Raw genomic sequence first — 21,848 nt, forward strand, 5'->3', positions numbered from 1 at the left:
GGAGTCCGGGGCGTCCGTGACGAATGAGTCAGTCAGTAGTCGCGCAGAGCGCTCCCCAAAAACCTTATCACCCTTCTCCAGACAGCAGCAGCTCGGAGATGGAACCGATGGCAAGAGGAATGAGAAGTTCTGGTGCTCATTCCCGCGACCCGCGGCGCGTCGTGACGAGGCGTGGCGAGGCGGGCGGCGGAGGAGGAGCGCGCGTGGATATCCCTCTTGTTCTCATGCTCCTACAAGTGGGGAAAGAACCTCCCTTATAAGGAGGTTCAACTCCCACTAAACTAGCAATGTGGGACTAAATTTTAGTAGTATTCCTTGCCTTGTACAAATGGGCTAAGTGGGCCGCTAGGATTTATTAGGAATTTCTGAAATAGTTGTTGGGCTGCCCAAAATAGACTAAATTCCAGCAAGATATAGCCGCATCGTGGGCGTTACAGGCGTCGAGGTCGAGGTCGATAGCGTCCTTTATGGCTGGTTGGGGGGCGGGGGCGTGTGGAAGCGGGTGCGTTTTTGAGGAAAATGGGGGAAATGGTGCTGGCTGCCACCGACCGGCGGGCCCGGGGAGAGGAGTAGGCGCGCGCGCGTTCATATCATGTCCGCGCCGACGCAAATCCGGCTCAAAATTGAACCTGGAATGGGTCGCCCGCGGACGAAAAACGGACGCGCGTCTGTTTGGGTTAGCGCGTTGGACCGCCACTTTTGTCCGCTCCGACCCAAACGGATGCGGGCGGACGAAATGGATCGCCTCATTGGAGTTGCTCTAACCTGGCGTCCAGGCTTCTTGCATGGTCACCTGCCAGCAATCCCGGTCAACATCGGCGACTTCGGCGTTCCCAAGTTCAAACTTGATTTCACGGGCAAAATCGCCGAGATCCTCAAACAGCTGGGCCTCGTTCTGCCGTTCAGCATGGGTTCTGACCTGTCGGACATGGTGGAGGACGACGGCACCGGCTTGCCTTTGGTGGTTCGTGACGTTATCCATAAGGCTGTTATCGAGGTCAACAAGGAAGGGACGGAAGCCGCGGCTCTCACCATGATGATTGCGGCTCCTGGAGCTGCTCCCATGGCAATGCTGGAGCCGAGGGTGGATTTCGTCGCTGGCCATCCTTTCGCGTATTTCATAGTCGAGGAGGCGTCCGGCGCGATCATGTTTGCAGGGCATGTCGTCGACTCTAGCAATGGCAGCGGCCCCGTGCGGATTGGGAAACGAAAACATGAGGGTGCACTTAACGAGGAGCGGCTACCTGCTAGAAGATTCGAGTTGTTGCCGGTGACGAGAAACCCGCCGGCGCAGTTCGACACAATAGGCCTGACTGGCTCCAGTGGCCTGGCAATGCTCGCTGCCAGGCTCACGAGGCCCGTCGCCGAGGGGAGCACGGATGGCAATCTAGTCTTCTCGCCGCTGTCCATCTACGCCGCTCTCGCACTCCTGGCCGCCGGCGCCCGGGACGCCACACTGGACGAGATACTCCGCGTCCTCGGAGCGAGGACGCGCGGCGAGCTCGAGAACTTCGTGTCGCGCTTGGCAGCCGACACGCTCCAGGATGGCGTTCGCGTGCGGTGTGTGGAGCGACCTAATGCGGCCATTGAAGCCGGCCTTCCGTGAGGCTGTGGTGGGCACGTACAAGGCAGAGGCTAGCACCGTCGACTTCCACGGCGCGCCGGAGGAAGCGCGCGGCCAGATCAACGCGTGGGCGGCTCAGGCGACGAGGAACCTTATCGACTCGGTCCTCCCAGAGGGGTCGATACACCGAAGGACCCAGGTCGTGCTCGGCAACGCAATGTACTTCAAGGGCATGTGGGAGGACCAGCCGTTTGACATGAGAGATGAGACACACCACGCACAAGCCCTTCCACCGGCTGGACCGCGGCCAGGTTGACGTACCCTTCATGCAGAGCCGGGAGTCGCAGTTCGTTGCCGTGCACCACGGGTTGAAGGTGCTCAAACTCCGGTACAGGATGGGGGCGCCAGATCACGAGGGCACCACAAAACATCATCCTCCATTGGGCCGTCCTGATTCTGATCCCTACAACTACAATGGTGCTCCTCGCCAAAAAAAAAACTACAATGGTGTTGGTGCTGCTCCGTACATCCATCCCGGCCCTAGTGCTGCATACAACCGTGGGGGTGGGGGTCCGTCTCCAAATTATTTTCCCGTCAGACCTCACCCATACTCCCACCTCCGTTCGGCAACTCCTTCTCTCCCCACACCTATCCGAGGCCATATCCTCCTTATGGTGCACTTGGCCCCGTTGGCTACCCTCCTAACCCCTACTTCCCCCGCCATGATGCATTTGGCAACAGCTACTACGCGCCTAATACATGGGCAGGACATGCTTATCCATCCCCATCCCAGTGTGCAGCTGTTCCGTGGGTGCGCTCCGGCTCTGACTATACCGGGCCAACACAATTCTCCATGTGCATCTTCCTCCCGGATGCCTACGACGGCCTATGGTGGCTGCTAGACATGATGGCATCCCGGCCTGGGTTCCTGCACGACCACCTGCCGATGCAGCGAATCGCCCTCCGCGAGCTCCGGATGCCAAAGTTCAAACTGTCTTTCCATAGCAGTGTGGCCGCCGTCCTCAAGAAGTTGGGGCTCCAGCTGCCGTTCAGTGAGCACGGCGACCTATCTGACATGGTAGAGGAAGACCGCTATGGCTTGCCGATAGTGGTGGGGGATGTCATCCACAAGGCTATCGTCGAGGTAAACGAGCAAGGGACTGAAGCTGCCACGGTCACCACCGAGTGCGGCTATGGAGGATGCAGCTGATTGCCGCCGCCATCTCCACAAGTGGGTTTCATCGTGAACCATCCATTTGCCTACAACATAATGGAGGAGGTGACACTAGTAAAAAAAGGGTCATTAGTCCCGGTTCATAAGGGCCTTGCCGCTGGCTAGAGCTCCACCTTTAGTCCCGGTTGGTAACATTAACCGGGACTAAAGGTAATTTTTTTTAATTTTTTTCTCGATTTTCAAATTTCTGAATTATTTTATAATTTAATCTCTAATCACCCACCCCTCATCACTGCTCAATTTAACCTCTAATCTGTAATCACCCCTCATCATTCCAAATCATCTAATTTCCCGACCGGTCACCCATCCCTCTCACTACTCCAGCCCGGGCACGCCTAACTTTCGGGTTTTATTCTTCTTCGTTTCCAAGTCTGCACTTGTTGTTTTCCTAACAATAGTAAGATGTAAATCCTATTAACCCTTGGGACTTTAGCTTGAGCATGAAGTCACACATTTCACTGTTTGAGTTTGAAACTATTATTTTACAAAACAATAATTATTTAGTAACACTAATATTTCTTGAATAAATAGTTTGACCATAGTTTGATCACAGTTTGACCAGATTTGACCAAAATTCAAAAAAACCGAAATAATTATTTAGTAACACTAATATTTCTTGAATAAGTAGTTTGACCATAGTTTGACCATTGTTAGACCATAATTTGACTAGATTTGACAAAAATTCAAAAAAACTAAAATGATTATTTAGTAACACTAATATTCTTCAATAATTATTTAATAACACTAATACTTCTTGAATAAAGAGTTTGACCATAGTTTGACCAGATTTAACGAAAATACAAAAAAACTGAAATGTGAGCATAACTTTTTATCCTTGTAGAATTTGAGGATTCTAAAAATTTGCAAACAGGCCGTAGGCAAAGGGCATCACACCCTTTAGTCTCAGTTCGTGTCTCAAACCGGGACTAAAGGGCTCAGGTGAACCGGGACTAATGCCTTAGCCGCACGAACCGGGACCAATCACTAGTGCAGAACCAGGCAATAGCACCGGTTCGTAAGGCCCTTTAGTGCCGGTTTAGGAACCGGCACTAGAGTTTCGGCACTAAAGGCCCCCCCCCTTTAGTACCGGTTCAGCACGAACCGGTGCTAAAGGGAAACCACATGGCACGAGCCAGCTCCGGGGGCCGGGAGCCCTTTAGTACCGGTTGGTAACACCAACCGGTACTAAATGGTTGTGGGTTTTTGTTTTATTTTGTATTTTTCAATTAAATTTGTGTTATCAATTTAATTTAGGATTGTTTTACGTTATAATGAGTTGTAGTCGTCATCATCATCATCATCATCGCATATTAATAAATAAATAAACTCTAGCTAGCTAAAAATCATCATAGTAGTCTAATTACCACTATTTAATCATCATAGTCATTACCGCTAGCTATCTAATCATCATCAACGCTGGCTAGCTTAAAGAGGAAACATTCACTTTGTAACAGAAGCAAAGATATCATCAAGTTCAACATAATCATCACCAACATCGAGGTTCAGGACACGGACATGAGACAAGTACTAATTAAGCGCATGAACTAGTAGCTACTGATCCTGCTGCTCCCTCTCAGGTAGAATAGCATAGAACATGTATAGCTCTCCTGATTCATCATACTAGAGCATGCAGATGAATCTGTCTCCTAATCTTGGGTTGCGCTTCTCCTTGCTTCCCCCTAGTACTTCTCTGCGATCGTTAACAATTTTGCTCCAATCTTTCACTATTAAGCATTCTTCGCTTTCAGAAATCCTGAATGCACTCATGTGCAATGTAGGAAATCTTGGTCGTAAGCTAACCATTGACATGCGACCTTTTGTCTCGATCCACTGAGGCACAATTGTCATCGGAAGTCTCTGTTGAAGAACATCGTATAGTAATTAATATACTAAGCAATGAAAGTTTAGTTTCAAAAATAATGTATGCAAAAGATGCACTAATTAAGGACAAATATTTAAAATCTTACCATCTTTCGATTATAGATGTGACCATAGTTCAATACGATCACCATTGGTCACACGTTTTGAGTATTAACATTTCTAAGTTCAGGAAAAAAATTTGTCTTGACAGTATTAAGATCCTCAAGCCATGAAACATAATGACTTATCTCCTTGCAGTTTAGTTGAGCCCCGGGGCAGTAGTAGGTCCTGTCTACCAAGCGCCGGACATGTTTGCTTGAACCGAAATAAGCTGACAATACAAATTAGTTGTCAACTATTTTTGAATAAACTGTATCAAAGACATAAACACATATGCATGCATGGTTGAGAAAAACTCACCAAATGGTAGAACTGGAGGCGTTTGCACATCGACCCAGATGTCTATATGACCTTCAATATCATCTTCCGGACGAATATCAAAGGTGATAACCATATCAGGCTCAAATGCATAAGCCTTGCATAGTGCTTGCCAAGTTTTGCATTCAAAATGGGTGTATGTGTCTTCATTATATAATTTGACGTTGAAAGTATACCCATGCTCTGTCTTCAAGTAAACTCTCTTTACCTCCATATCATCTATAGCACTAAAACCTATCTTATCCAAGACAAAAATTCTTGCATGGCAGGGGATGCGCTAGTAGAATAGTGAAAATTTAAAATTATAAGTTAAAGCAAATGAAGCATAAGTTTTGCATTCAAATAATAATTGACAAAGTGACTTACTGTATCAACTTCGAATGTCTCATCCAGCTTGATGCTGAAGCGCCTACCATCAACAATGAAATTTTTGTCGCACAGGCCGCGCTGGTCTTCACAGTGTTCGCACATAATGAAATCCTTTTCGTCGTCAGATGACATTTCCTATGTTCATATAGGTGAAACATTAAACACCTATATCTAGCCAAATATATATTCATCTAACATTTGACATTAATATATCTAACTATATTCATCTCTAACAATTGACATTACTTTTCTATCTAATTCATCTAACATTTGACATTAATCTAACATTTATATAAACTCAAATTATATATAAAAAATTAAATAAACAGAAAAACGCATTAACAAATAATATTTTACTTAGATCATCAAATCTCAGATACCTAAATTTTCTTACTAAAAATAAACTAGTTATATTAATTATTGAACTAGTTCAAATCTCATATACCTAAATAAACTAGTTCGACAATTTTCTTATTAAAAATAAACTAGTTATATTAATTATTCAACTAGTTCAAATCTCATATACCTAAATAAACTAGGTCGACAATTTTCTTACTAAAAATAAACTAGTTATATTAATTATTCAACTAGTTCAAATCTCTAGTTCGACAATTTTCTATCTATAGCTAATTCATCTAACATTCGATCATCGAATTAACTTTTCTAAAAAACAGAAAATAAGTAAAAAAATGTGTGTGTGTATGTGTGTGTACGTATATGTGTGTACGTATGTGAGTGTGTGTATGTGTGCATGTACGTGTACGTATATATGTGTGTGTATATGTGTGTGCCCCCGTACGCCGCCACACCGTACGTATGAGCGGGGGCGCCGGCGTACGGGGCGGGGGCGGCGTACGTACGGGCGGGGGCGTAAGGGGCGGCGGCGTACGTGTGCGACGACGACGGCGGGGAGAGCGCGAGAGATGTACCGCGAACGACGACGGACGGCGGCGCGCGGCGTTCGGGGCGGCGGTGCGAGACGGCGACAACGACGGGCGGCGGCGGGGACGACGACGACGACGGACGACGGGCGGCGGTGACGACGGGCGACGGGCGCGCGCGAGAGGTTGAGACGAAAGAAGTGGAGATCTAACTGAATTTTCGTAAGTGTTGTATGAAGGAAATATGCCCTAGAGGCAATAATAAAGTTATTATTTATTTCTTTATATCATGATAAATGTTTATTATTCATGCTAGAATTGTATTAACCGGAAACATAATACATGTGTGAATACATAGACAAACTAAGTGTCACTAGTATGCCTCTACTTGACTAGCTCATTAATCAAAGATGGTTATGTTTCCTAACCATGAACAAAGAGTTGTTATTTGATTAATGGGATCACATCATTAGGTGAATGATCTGATTGACATGACCCATTCCATTAGCTTAGCACCCGATCGTTTAGTATGTTGCTATTGCTTTCTTCATGACTTATAAATGTTCCTATGACTATGAGATTTTGCAACTCCCGTTTGCCGGAGGAACACTTTGGGTGCTACCAAACGTCACAACGTAACTGGGTGACTATAAAGGAGCACTACAGGTATCTCCCAAGGTAGATGTTGGGTTGGCGTATTTCGAGATTAGGATTTGTCACTCCGATTGTCGGAGAGGTATCTTTGGGCCCTCTCGGTAATGCACATCACATAAGCTTTGCAAGCATTGCAACTAATAAGTTAGTTGTGAGATGATGTATTACAGAACGAGTAAAGAGACTTGCCGGTAACGAGATTGAACTAGGTATTGGATACCGACGTTCGAATCTCGGGCAAGTAACATACCGATGACAAAGGGAACAACGTATGTTGTTATGCGGTCTGACCGATAAAGATCTTCGTAGAATATGTAGGAGCCAATATGGGCATCCAGGTCCCGCTATTGGTTATTGACCGGAGATTTGTCTCAGTTATGTCTACATTGTTCTCGAACCGTAGGGTCCGCACGCTTAACGTTACGATGACAGTTATTATGAGTTTATGCATTTTGATGTACCGAAGTTAGTTCGGAGTCCCGGATGTGATCACGGACATGACGAGGAGTCTCTAAATGGCCGAGACATAAAGATTGATATATTGGAAGCCTACATTTGGACATCGGAATCATTCCAGGTGAAATCGGCATTTTACCGGAGTACCGGGGGGTTACCGGAACCCCCCGGGGGGTTTATTGGGCCTACATGGGCCTTGAGGGAGAAGAGAGAAGGAGGCAGGAGGTGGCCGCGCGCCCCTCCCCTTCCTAGTCCGAATAGGACAAGGGAAGGGGGGGTGGCGGCCCCCCCTTTCCTTCCTCTCTTCCTCCTCTTTCCCCTCTCTCCTTGTCCAACTAGGAGTCCTACTCCCGGTGGGAGTAGGACTCCCCTTGACGCGCCCTCCTTGGCCGGCCGCCCCGTCCCCCTTGGCTCCTTTATATACGGAGGCAGGGGGCACTCTAGGAAACACAAGTTGATCCACGTGATTGTTCCTTAGCCATGTGCGGTGCCCCCTGCCATCATATTCCACCTCGGTCATATCGTTGTAGTGCTTAGGCGAAGCCCTGCGTCGGTAGAACATCATCATCGTCACCACGCCGTTGTGCTGACGGAACTCATCCCCGAAGCTTTGCTGGATCGGAGCCCGGGGATCGTCATCGAGCTGAACGTGTGCTAAGAACTCGGAGGTGCCGGAGTAACGGTGCTTGGATCGGTCAGATCGGGAAGACGTATGACTACTTCCTCTACGTTGTGTCAACGCTTCCGTTGCGATCTACAAGGGTACGTAGATCATACTCTCCCCTCTCGTTGCTATGCATCACCATGATCTTGTGTGTGCGTAGGAAACTTTTTGAAATTACTACGTTCCCCAACAGTGGCATCCGAGCCTAGGTTTTATATGTTGATGGTATATGCACGAGTAGAACACAAGTGAGTTGTGGGTGATATAAGTCATACTGCTTACCAGCATGTCATACTTTGGTTCGGCGGTATTGTTGGACGAGACGACCCGGACCGACATTACGCGTACGCTTACGCGAGACCGGTTCTCCCGACGTGCTTTGCACATAGGTGGCTTGCGGGCGACTGTCTCTCCAACTTTAGTTGAACCGAGTGTGGCTATGCCCGGTCCTTGCGAAGGTTAAAACATCACCAACTTGACAAACTATCGTTGTGGTTTTGATGCGTAGGTAAGATTGGTTCTTGCTTAAGCCCGTAGCAGCCACGTAAAACTTGCAACAACAAAGTAGAGGACGTCTAACTTGTTTTTGCAGGGCACGTTGTGATGTGATATGGTCAAGACATGATGCTAAATTTTATTGTATGAGATGATCATGTTTTGTAACCGAGTTATCGGCAACTGGCAGGAGCCATATGGTTGTCGCTTTATTGTATGCAATGCAATCGCGATGTAATGCTTTACTTTATCACTAAACGGTAGCGATAGTCGTGGAAGCATAAGATTGGCGAGACGACAACGATGCTACGATGGAGATCAAGGTGTCGCGCCGGTGACGATGGTGATCACGACGGTGCTTCGAAGATGGAGATCACAAGCACAAGATGAAGATGGCCATATCATATCACTTATATTGATTGCGTGTGATGTTTATCTTTTATGCATCTTATCTTGCTTTGATTGACGGTAGCATTATAAGATGATCTCTCACTAAATTATCAAGAAGTGTTCTCCCTAAGTATGCACCGTTGCGAAAGTTCTTCGTGCTGAGACACCACGTGATGATCGGGTGTGATAGGTTCTACGTTCAAATACAACGGGTGCAAAACAGTTGCGCACGCGGAATACTCAGGTTATACTTGACGAGCCTAGCATATGCAGATATGGCCTCGGAACACAGAGACCGAAAGGTCGAGCGTGAATCATATATAGTAGATATGATCAACATAGTAATGTTCACCGATGAAACTACTCCATCTCACGTGATGATCGGACATGGTTTAGTTGATTTGGATCACGTGATCACTTAGAAGTTTAGAGGGATGTCTATCTAAGTGGGAGTTCTTAAGTAATATGATTAATTGAATTTAAATTTATCATGAACTTAGTCCCTGATAGTATCTTGCTTGTTTATGTTGATTGTAGATAGATGGCTCGTGCTGTTGTTCCATTGAATTTTAATGCGTTCCTTGAGAAAGCAAAGTTGAAAGATGATGGTAGCAATTACACGGACTGGGTCCGTAACTTGAGGATTATCCTCATTGCTGCACAGAAGAATTACGTCCTGGAAGCACCGCTGGGTGCCAGGCCTGCTGCTGGAGCAACACCAGATGTTATGAACGTCTGGCAGAGCAAAGATGATGACTACTCGATAGTTCAGTGTGCCATGCTTTACGGCTTAGAATCGGGACTTCAACGACGTTTTGAACGTCATGGAGCATATGAGATGTTCCAGGAGTTGAAGTTAATATTTCAAGCAAATGCCCGGATTGAGAGATATGAAGTCTCCAATAAGTTCTATAGCTGCAAGATGGAGGAGAACAGTTCTGTCAGTGAGCATATACTCAAAATGTCTGGGTATAACAATCACTTGATTCAATTGGGAGTTAATCTTCCAAATGATTGCGTCATTGACACAATTCTCCAATCACTGCCACCAAGCTACAAGAGCTTTGTGATGAACTATAATATGTAAGGGATGAATAAGACTATTCCCGAGCTCTTCGCAATGCTAAAAGCTGCGGAGGTAGAAATCAAAAAGGAGCATCAAGTGTTGATGGTCAACAAGACCACTAGTTTCAAGAAAAAGGGCAAAGGGAAGAAGAAGGGGAACTTCGAGAAGAACAGCAAGCAAGTTGCTGCTCAAGAGAAGAAACCCAAGTCTGGACCTAAGCCTGAAACTGAGTGCTTCTACTGCAAGCAGACTGGTCACTGGAAGCGGAACTGCCCCAAGTATTTGGCGGATAAGAAGGATGGCAAGGTGAACAAAGGTATATGCGATATACATGTTATTGATGTGTACCTTACTAATGCTCACAGTAGCACCTGGGTATTTGATACTGGTTCTGTTGCTAATATTTGCAACTCAAAACAGGGACTACGGATTAAGCGAAGATTGGCTAAGGACGAGGTGACGATGCGCGTGGGAAACGGTTCCAAAGTCGATGTGATCGCGGTCGGCACGCTACCTCTACATCTACCTTCGGGATTAGTATTAGACCTAAATAATTGTTATTTGGTGCCAGCGTTGAGCATGAACATTATATCTGGATCTTGTTTAATGCGAGACGGTTATTCATTTAAATCAGAGAATAATGGTTGTTCTATTTATATGAGTAATATCTTTTATGGTCATGCACCCTTGCAGAGTGGTCTATTCTTATTGAATCTCGATAGTAGTAATACACATATTCATAGTGTTGAAGCCAAAAGATGCAGAGTTGATAATGATAGTGCAACTTATTTGTGGCACTGCCGTTTAGGTCATATCGGTGTAAAGCGCATGAAGAAACTCCATACTGATGGACTTTTGGAACCACTTGATTATGAATCACTTGGTACTTGCGAACCGTGCCTCATGGGCAAGATGACTAAAACACCGTTCTCCGGTACGATGGAGAGAGCAACAAATTTGTTGGAAATCATACATACAGATGTATGTGGTCCGTTGAATATTGAAGCTCGTGGCGGATATCGTTATTTTCTCACCTTCACAGATGACTTAAGTAGATATGGGTATATCTACTTAATGAAACATAAATCTGAAACATTTGAAAAGTTCAAAGAATTTCAGAGTGAAGTTGAAAATCATCGTAACAAGAAAATAAAGTTTCTACGATCTGATCGTGGAGGAGAATATTTGAGTTACGAGTTTGGTGTACATTTGAAAAATTGTGGAATAGTTTCGCAACTCACGCCACCCGGAACACCACAGCGTAATGGTGTGTCCGAACGTCGTAATCGTACTTTACTACATATGGTGCGATCTATGATGTCTCTTACTGATTTACCGCTATCGTTTTGGGGATACGCTCTAGAGACGGCCGCATTCACGTTAAATAGGGCACCATCAAAATCCGTTGAGACGCCGCCTTATGAACTGTGGTTTGGCAAGAAACCAAAGTTGTCGTTTCTGAAAGTTTGGGGCTGCGATGCTTATGTGAAAAAGCTTCAACCTGATAAGCTCGAACCCAAATCAGAGAAATGTGTCTTCATAGGATATGCAAAGGAAACTATTGGATACACCTTCTATCACAGATCCGAAGGCAAGACTTTTGTTGCTAAATTCGGAAACTTTCTGGAGAAGGAGTTTATCTCGAAAGAAGTGAGTGGGAGGAAAGTAGAACTTGACGAGGTAACTGTACCTGCTCCCTTATTGGAAAGTAGTACATCACAGAAAACTGTTTCAGTGACACCTACACCAGTTAGTGAGGAAGCTAATGATGATGATCATGAAACTTCAGATCAAGATACTACTGAACCTCGTAGATCAACCAGAGTGAGATCCGCGCCAGAGTGGTACGGTAATCCAGTCCTGGAAGTCATGCTACTAGATCATGATGAACCTACGAACTATGAAGAAGCGATGGTGAGCCCAGATTCCGCAAAATGGCTTGAAGCCATGAAATCTGAGATGGGATCCATGTATGAGAACAAAGTATGGACTTTGGTTGAGTTGCCCGATGATCGGCAAGCAATTGAGAATAAATGGATCTTCAAGAAGTAGACTGACGCTGACGGTAATATTACTGTCTACAAAGCTCGACTTGTCGCAAAAGGTTTTCGACAAGTTCAAGGGGTTGACTACGATGAGACCTTCTCACCCGTAGCGATGCTTAAGTCTGTCCGAATCATGTTAGCAATTGCCGCATTTTATGATTATGAAATTTGGCAGATGGATGTCAAAACTGCATTCCTGAATGGATTTCTGGAAGAAGAGTTGTATATGATGCAACCGGAAGGTTTTGTCGATCCAAAGGAAGCTAACAAAGTGTGCAACCTCCAGCGATCCATTTATGGACTGGTGCAAGCTTCTCGGAGTTGGAATAAACGTTTTGATAGTGTGAGCAAAGCATTTGGTTTTATACAGACTTTTGGAGAAGCCTGTATTTACAAGAAAGTGAGTGGGAGCTCTGTAGCATTTCTGATATTATATGTGGATGACATATTACTAATTGGAAATAATATAGAATTTTTGGATAGCATAAAGGGATACTTGAATAAGAGTTTTTCAATGAAAGACCTCGGTGAAGCTGCTTACATATTAGGCCATAGGCTCTATCATGTATGCAATGCTGTGTACCAGACCTGATGTGTGCCTTGCTATAAGTTTGGCAGGGAGGTACCAAAGTAATCCAGGAGTGGATCACTGGACAGCGGTCAAGAACATCCTGAAGTACCTAAAAAGGACTAAGGATATGTTTCTCGTATATGGAGGTGACAAAGAGCTCATCGTAAACGGTTACATTGATGCAAGATTTGACACTGATCCGAACGATTCTAAATCGCAAACCGGATACGTGTTTACATTAAACGGTGGAGCTGTCAGTTGGTGCAGTTCTAAACAAAGCGTCGTAGCGGGATCTACATGTGAAGCGGAGTACATAGCTGCTTCAGAAGCAGCAAACGAAGGAGTCTGGATGAAGGAGTTCATATCCGATCTAGCTGTCATACCCAGTGCATCGGGTCCAATGAAAATCTTTTGTGACAATACTGGTGCAATTGCCTTGGCAAAGGAATCCAGATTTCACAAGAGAACCAAGCACATCAAGAGACGCTTCAATTCCATCCGGGATCTAGTCCAGGTGGGAGACATAGAGATTTGCAAGATACATACGGATCTGAATGTTGCAGACCCATTGACTAAGCCTCTTCCACGAGCAAAACATGATCAGCACCAAGGCTCCATGGGTGTTAGAATCATGACTGTATAATCTAGATTATTGACTCTAGTGCAAGTGGGAGACTGAAGGAAATATGCCCTAGAGGCAATAATAAAGTTATTATTTATTTCCTTATATCATGATAAATGTTTATTATTCATGCTAGAATTGTATTAACCGGAAACATAATACATGTGTGAATACATAGACAAACTAAGTGTCACTAGTATGCCTCTACTTGACTAGCTCATTAATCAAAGATGGTTATGTTTCCTAACCATGAACAAAGAGTTATTATTTGATTAATGGGATCACATCATTAGGTGAATGATCTGATTGACATGACCCATTCCATTAGCTTAGCACCCGATCATTTAGTATGTTGCTATTGCTTTCTTCATGACTTATACATGTTCCTATGACTATGAGATTATGCAACTCCCATTTGCCGGAGGAACACTTTGGGTGCTACCAAACGTCACAACGTAACTGGGTGACTATAAAGGAGCACTACAGGTGTCTCCAAAGGTAGATGTTGGGTTGGCGTATTTCGAGATTAGGATTTGTCACTCCGATTGTCGGAGAGGTATCTCTGGGCCCTCTCGGTAATGCACATCACATAAGCCTTGCAAGCATTGCAGCTAATAAGTTAGTTGTGAGATGATGTATTACAGAACGAGTAAAGAGACTTGCCGGTAACAAGATTGAACTAGGTATTGGATACCGACGATCGAATCTCGGGCAAGTAACATACCGATGACAAAGGGAACAAGGTATGTTGTTATGCGGTCTGACCGATAAAGATCTTCGTAGAATATGTAGGAGCCAATATGGGCATCCAGGTCCCGCTATTGGTTATTGACCGGAGATTTGTCTCAGTCATGTCTACATTGTTCTCGAACCATAGGGTCCGCACACTTAATGTTACGATGACAGTTATTATGAGTTTATGCATTTTGATGTACCGAAGTTAGTTCGGAGTCCCAGATGTGATCACAGACATGACGAGGAGTCTCGAAATGGTCGAGACATAAAGATTGATATATTGGAAGCCTATATTTGGACATCGGAATCGTTCCAGGTGAAATCGGCATTTTACCGGAGTACCGGGGGGTTACCGGAACCCGCCGAGGGGTTTATTGGGCCTACATGGGCCTTGAGGGAGAAGAGAGAAGGAGGCAGGAGGTGGCCGCGCGCCCTTCCCCTTCCTAGTCCGAATAGGACAAGGGAAGGGGGGCGGCGCCCCCCCTTTCCTTCCTCTCTTCCTCCTCTTTCCCCTCTCTCCTTATCCAACTAGGAGTCCTACTCCCGGTGGGAGTAGGACTCCCCTTGACGCGCCCACCTTGGCCGGCCGCCCCCTCCCCCTTGGCTCCTTTATATACGGAGGCAGGGGGGCACCCTAGGACACACAAGTTGATCCACGTGATCGTTCCTTAGCCGTGTGCGGTGCCCCCTGCCACCATATTCCACCTCGGTCATATCGTTGTAGTGCTTAGGCGAAGCCCTGCATCGGTAGAACATCATCATCGTCACCACGCGGTTGTGCTGACGGAACTCATTCCCGAAGCTTTGCTGGATCGGAGCCCGGGGATCGTCATCGAGCTGAACGTGTGCTAAGAACTCGGAGGTGCCGGAGTAACGGTGCTTGGATCGGTCGGATCGGGAAGACGTACGACTACTTCCTCTACGTTGTGTCAATGCTTCCGTTGCGATCTACAAGGGTACGTAGATCATACTGTCCCCTCCCGTTGCTATGCATCACCATGATCTTGTGTGTGCGAAGGAAATTTTTGGAAATTACTACGTTCCCCAACATTGTATATATAGGAGATGCCTTTAGTACCGGTTGGAGCCACCAACCGGTACTAAAGGCCAACTTTGGTCAGGCAAAGAGGCGGGAAGAGCAGGCCTTTAGTACCGGTTGGTGGCTCCAACCGGTACTAAAGGGTAGTCTTTAGTACCGGTTGGAGCCACCAACCGGTACTAAAGGCCTCGCGCTGCCACCCCAAAGTTTAGTCCCACCTCGCCCGGCGAAGGGCAGCCGCACTGGTTTATAAACCCAGCCGCGGCTACCTCTTCGAACTCCTCTATATAGCAGGCTTCTGGGCCTAATTAATTAGGGCGCGCTGCCCTGTGAGTCTGCTGGCCCTTCTGGGCCTGCATTTGCACACCCTAGGTCTCGCAGGCCCACTGGGCAGCGCGCCAACAAATTTTTTATATAGTTTTTTCTTTTCTGCATTACTTATTTTCTTCTATTTATTTTTGAGTAATTTTTATATAGTTTTTTCTTTTCTGCATTATTTATTTTCTTCTATTTATTTTTGAGTAATTTTTTTGTATAGTTTTTTTATTTTCTGCATTATTTATTTTCTTCTGGAAATTGAATGCTGCATACTGAACAATTAGGTAAATGACCGAAAAACAACAAATGATGTCAGAACATGTTGGAAATTGATGACATCGCTTTAAATGCTGCATACTGAACACAAAAGAAGTCCGGAGTTCAAATAAGTTTAAAAAACATTGAAGTGGCCATGTAACAGATGAGTTCTCGTCCGAAACCCTGATACTCCGAAAGAGTTTGTACAGTTTGTACATGAAGTGCGTCCAGTTTTTGCCGTGACCCTCTCTACTCTTTCGTGCATGCTATGCGGGTGATATGATGATACCATGCCAAGTTTCAACATTTTCAGGATTCATTTTGTAGTGATTTTCAATTTCACAGTCATTTAGCTCTCTAAACAATTAGGTAAATGACCGAAAAACAACAAATGATGTCAGAACATGTTGGAAATTGATGACGTCGCTCTAAATGCTGCATACTGAACACAAAAGAAGTCCGGAGTTCAAATAAGTTTAAAAAACATTGAAGTGGCCATGTAACAGATGAGTTCTCGTCCGAAACCCTGATACTCCGAAAGAGTTTGTCCAGTTCGTACACGAAGTGCGTCCAGTTTTTGCCGTGACCCTCTCTACTCTTTCATGCATGCTATGCGGGTGATATGATGATACCATGCCAAGTTTCAACATTTTCAGGATTCATTTTGTAGTGATTTTCAATTTCATGGTCATTTAGCTCTCTAAACAATTAGGTAAATGACCGAAAAACAACAAATGATGTCAGAACATGTTGGAAATTGATGACGTCGCTTTAAATGCTGCATACTGAACACAAAAGAAGTCCGGAGTTCAAATAAGTTTAAAAAACATTGAAGTGGCCATGTAACAGATGAGTTCTCGTCCGAAACCCTGATACTCCGAAAGAGTTTGTCCAGTTTGTACACGAAGTGCGTCTAGTTTTTGCCGTGACCCTCTCTACTCTTTCGCGCATGCTATGCGGGTGATATGATGATACCATGCCAAGTTTCAACATTTTTAGGATTCATTTTGTAGTGATTTTCAATTTCACGGTCATTTAGCTCTCTAAACAATTAGGTAAATGACCGAAAAACAACAAATGATGTCAGAACATGTTGGAAATTGATGACGTCGCTTTAAATGTTGCATAGTGAACACAAAAGAAGTCCGGAGTTCAAATAAGTTTAAAAAACATTGAAGTGGCCATGTAACAGATGAGTTCTCGTCAGAAACCCTGATACTCGGAAGGAGTTTGTCCAGTTTGTACACGAAGTGCGTCCAGTTTTTGCCGTGACCCTCTCTACTCTTTCGCGCATGCTATGCGGGTGATATGATGATACCATGCCAAGTTTCAACATTTTCAGGATTCATTTTTTAGTGATTTTCAATTTCACGGTCATTTAGCTCTCTAAACAATTAGGTAAATGACCGAAAAACAACAAATGATGTCAGAACATGTTGGAAATTGATGACGTCGCTTTAAATGCTGCATACTGAACACAAAAGAAGTCCGGAGTTCAAATAAGTTTAAAAAACATTGAAGTGGCCATGTAACAGATGAGTTCTCGTCCGAAACCCTGATACTCCGAAAGAGTTTGTCCAGTTTGTACACGAAGTGCGTCCAGTTTTTGCCGTGACCCTCTCTACTCTTTCGCGCATGCTATGCGGGTGATATGATGATACCATGCCAAGTTTCAACATTTTCAGGATTCATTTTTTAGTGATTTTCAATTTCATGGTCATTTAGCTCTCTAAACAATTAGGTAAATGACCGAAAAACAACAAATGATGTCAGAACATGTTGGAAATTGATGATGTCGCTTTAAATGTTGCATACTGAACACAAAAGAAGTCCGGAGTTCAAATAAGTTTAAAAAACATTGAAGTGGCCATGTAACAGATGAGTTCTCGTTCGAAACCCTGATACTCCGAAAGAGTTTGTCCAGTTTGTACACGAAGTGCGTCTAGTTTTTGCCGTGACCCTCTCTACTCTTTCGCGCATGCTATGCGGGTGATATGATGATACCATGCCAAGTTTCAACATTTTCAGGATTCATTTTGTAGTGATTTTCAATTTCACGGTCACTTAGCTCTCTAAACAATTAGGTAAATGACCGAAAAACAACAAATGATGTCAGAACATGTTGGAAATTGATGACGTTGCTTTAAATGCTGCATACTAAACACAAAAGAAGTCCGGAGTTCAAATAAGTTTAAAAAACATTGAAGTGGCCATGTAACAGATGAGTTCTCGTCCGAAACCCTGATACTCGGAAAGAGTTTGTCCAGTTTGTACACGAAGTGCGTCCAGTTTTTGCCGTGACCCTCTGTACTCTTTCGCGCATGCTTTGCGGGTGATATGATGATACCATGCCAAGTTTCAACATTTTCAGGATTCATTTTATAGTGATTTTCAATTTCACGGTCATTTAGCTCTCTAAACAATTAGGTAAATGACCGAAAAACAACAAATGATGTCAGAACATGTTGGAAATTGATGACGTCGCTTTAAATGCTGCATACTGAAAGTCCGGAGTTCAAATAAGTTTAAAAAACATTGAAGTGGCCATGTAACAGATGAGTTCTCGTCCGAAACCCTGATACTCCGAAAGAGTTTGTCCAGTTTGTACACGAAGTGCGTCCAGTTTTTGCCGTGACCCTCTCTACTCTTTCGCGCATGCTATGCGGGTGATATGATGATACCATGCCAAGTTTCAACATTTTCAGGATTCATTTTGTAGTGATTTTCAATTTCATGGTCATTTAGCTCTCTAAACAATTAGGTAAATGACCGAAAAACAACAAATGATGTCAGAACATGTTGGAAATTGATGACGTCGCTTTAAATGCTGCATACTGAACACAAAAGAAGTCCGGAGTTCAAATAAGTTTAAAAAACATTGAAGTGGCCATGTAACAGATGAGTTCTCGTCCGAAACCCTGATACTCCGAAAGAGTTTGTCTAGTTTGTACACGAAGTGCGTCCAGTTTTTGCCGTGACCCTCTCTACTCTTTCGCGCATGCTATGCGGGTGATATGATGATACCATGCCAAGTTTCAACATTTTCAGGATTCATTTTGTAGTGATTTTCAATTTCACGGTCATTTAGCTCTCTAAACAATTAGGTAAAGGACCGAAAAACAACAAATGATGTCAGAACATGTTGGAAATTGATGACGTCGCTTTAAATGCTGCATACTGAACACAAAAGAAGTCCGGAGTTCAAATAAGTTTAAAAAACTTTGAAGTGGCCATGTAACAGATGAGTTCTCGTCCGAAACCCTGATACTCCGAAAGAGTTTGTACAGTTTGTACATGAAGTGCGTCCAGTTTTTGCCGTGACCCTCTCTACTCTTTCGTGCATGCTATGCGGGTGATATGATGATACCATGCCAAGTTTCAACATTTTCAGGATTCATTTTGTAGTGATTTTCAATTTCACAGTCATTTAGCTCTCTAAACAATTAGGTAAATGACCGAAAAACAACAAATGATGTCAGAACATGTTGGAAATTGATGACGTCGCTCTAAATGCTGCATACTGAACACAAAAGAAGTCCGGAGTTCAAATAAGTTTAAAAAACATTGAAGTGGCCATGTAACAGATGAGTTCTCGTCCGAAACCCTGATACTCCGAAAGAGTTTGTCCAGTTCGTACACGAAGTGCGTCCAGTTTTTGCCGTGACCCTCTCTACTCTTTCATGCATGCTATGCGGGTGATATGATGATACCATGCCAAGTTTCAACATTTTCAGGATTCATTTTGTAGTGATTTTCAATTTCATGGTCATTTAGCTCTCTAAACAATTAGGTAAATGACCGAAAAACAACAAATGATGTCAGAACATGTTGGAAATTGATGACGTCGCTTTAGATGCTGCATACTGAACACAAAAGAAGTCCGGAGTTCAAATAAGTTTAAAAAACATTGAAGTGGCCATGTAACAGATGAGTTCTCGTCCGAAACCTTGATACTCCGAAAGAGTTTGTCCAGTTTGTACACGAAGTGCATCTAGTTTTTGCCGTGACCCTCTCTACTCTTTCGCGCATGCTATGCGGGTGATATGATGATACCATGCCAAGTTTCAACATTTTTAGGATTCATTTTGTAGTGATTTTCAATTTCACGGTCATTTAGCTCTCTAAACAATTAGGTAAATGACCGAAAAACAACAAATGATGTCAGAACATGTTGGAAATTGATGACGTCGCTTTAAATGTTGCATAGTGAACACAAAAGAAGTCCGGAGTTCAAATAAGTTTAAAAAACATTGAAGTGGCCATGTAACAGATGAGTTCTCGTCAGAAACCCTGATACTCGGAAGGAGTTTGTCCAGTTTGTACACGAAGTGCGTCCAGTTTTTGCCGTGACCCTCTCTACTCTTTCGCGCATGCTATGCGGGTGATATGATGATACCATGCCAAGTTTCAACATTTTCAGGATTCATTTTTTAGTGATTTTCAATTTCACGATCATTTAGCTCTCTAAACAATTAGGTAAATGACCGAAAAACAACAAATGATGTCAGAACATGTTGGAAATTGATGACGTCGCTTTAAATGCTGCATACTGAACACAAAAGAAGTCCGGAGTTCAAATAAGTTTAAAAAACATTGAAGTGGCCATGTAACAGATGAGTTCTCGTCCGAAACCCTGATACTCCGAAAGAGTTTGTCCAGTTTGTACACGAAGTGCGTCCAGTTTTTGCCGTGACCCTCTCTACTCTTTCGCGCATGCTATGCGGGTGATATGATGATACCATGCCAAGTTTCAACATTTTCAGGATTCATTTTTTAGTGATTTTCAATTTCATGGTCATTTAGCTCTCTAAACAATTAGGTAAATGACCGAAAAACAACAAATGATGTCAGAACATGTTGGAAATTGATGATGTCGCTTTAAATGTTGCATACTGAACACAAAAGAAGTCCGGAGTTCAAATAAGTTTAAAAAACATTGAAGTGGCCATGTAACAGATGAGTTCTCGTTCGAAACCCTGATACTCCGAAAGAGTTTGTCCAGTTTGTACACGAAGTGCGTCTAGTTTTTGCCGTGACCCTCTCTACTCTTTCGCGCATGCTATGCGGGTGATATGATGATACCATGCCAAGTTTCAACATTTTCAGGATTCATTTTGTAGTGATTTTCAATTTCACGGTCACTTAGCTCTCTAAACAATTAGGTAAATGACCGAAAAACAACAAATGATGTCAGAACATGTTGGAAATTGATGACGTTGCTTTAAATGCTGCATACTAAACACAAAAGAAGTCCGGAGTTCAAATAAGTTTAAAAAACATTGAAGTGGCCATGTAACAGATGAGTTCTCGTCCGAAACCCTGATACTCGGAAAGAGTTTGTCCAGTTTGTACACGAAGTGCGTCCAGTTTTTGCCGTGACCCTCTGTACTCTTTCGCGCATGCTTTGCGGGTGATATGATGATACCATGCCAAGTTTCAACATTTTCAGGATTCATTTTATAGTGATTTTCAATTTCACGGTCATTTAGCTCTCTAAACAATTAGGTAAATGACCGAAAAACAACAAATGATGTCAGAACATGTTGGAAATTGATGACGTCGCTTTAAATGCTGCATACTGAAAGTCCGGAGTTCAAATAAGTTTAAAAAACATTGAAGTGGCCATGTAACAGATGAGTTCTCGTCCGAAACCCTGATACTCCGAAAGAGTTTGTCCAGTTTGTACACGAAGTGCGTCCAGTTTTTGCCGTGACCCTCTCTACTCTTTCGCGCATGCTATGCGGGTGATATGATGATACCATGCCAAGTTTCAACATTTTCAGGATTCATTTTGTAGTGATTTTCAATTTCATGGTCATTTAGCTCTCTAAACAATTAGGTAAATGACCGAAAAACAACAAATGATGTCAGAACATGTTGGAAATTGATGACGTCGCTTTAAATGCTGCATACTGAACACAAAAGAAGTCCGGAGTTCAAATAAGTTTAAAAAACATTGAAGTGGCCATGTAACAGATGAGTTCTCGTCCGAAACCCTGATACTCCGAAAGAGTTTGTCCAGTTTGTACACGAAGTGCGTCCAGTTTTTGCCGTGACCCTCTCTACTCTTTCGCGCATGCTATGCGGGTGATATGATGATACCATGCCAAGTTTCAACATTTTCAGGATTCATTTTGTAGTGATTTTCAATTTCACGGTCATTTAGCTCTCTAAACAATTAGGTAAAGG

General features: G+C 43.8%; 1 pseudogene; it reads left to right on the forward strand.

Moving 5' to 3' along the window:
* Positions 1 to 21,848, forward strand: part of LOC147981514 (uncharacterized) — a 164,246-nt pseudogene that overhangs the window by 120,103 nt on the left and 22,295 nt on the right.

Source organism: Triticum urartu, chromosome 3A, assembly GCF_056163025.1.
Source record: "Triticum urartu cultivar PI428250 chromosome 3A, HENAU_Tu73, whole genome shotgun sequence".
NCBI lineage: Eukaryota > Viridiplantae > Streptophyta > Magnoliopsida > Poales > Poaceae > Triticum > Triticum urartu.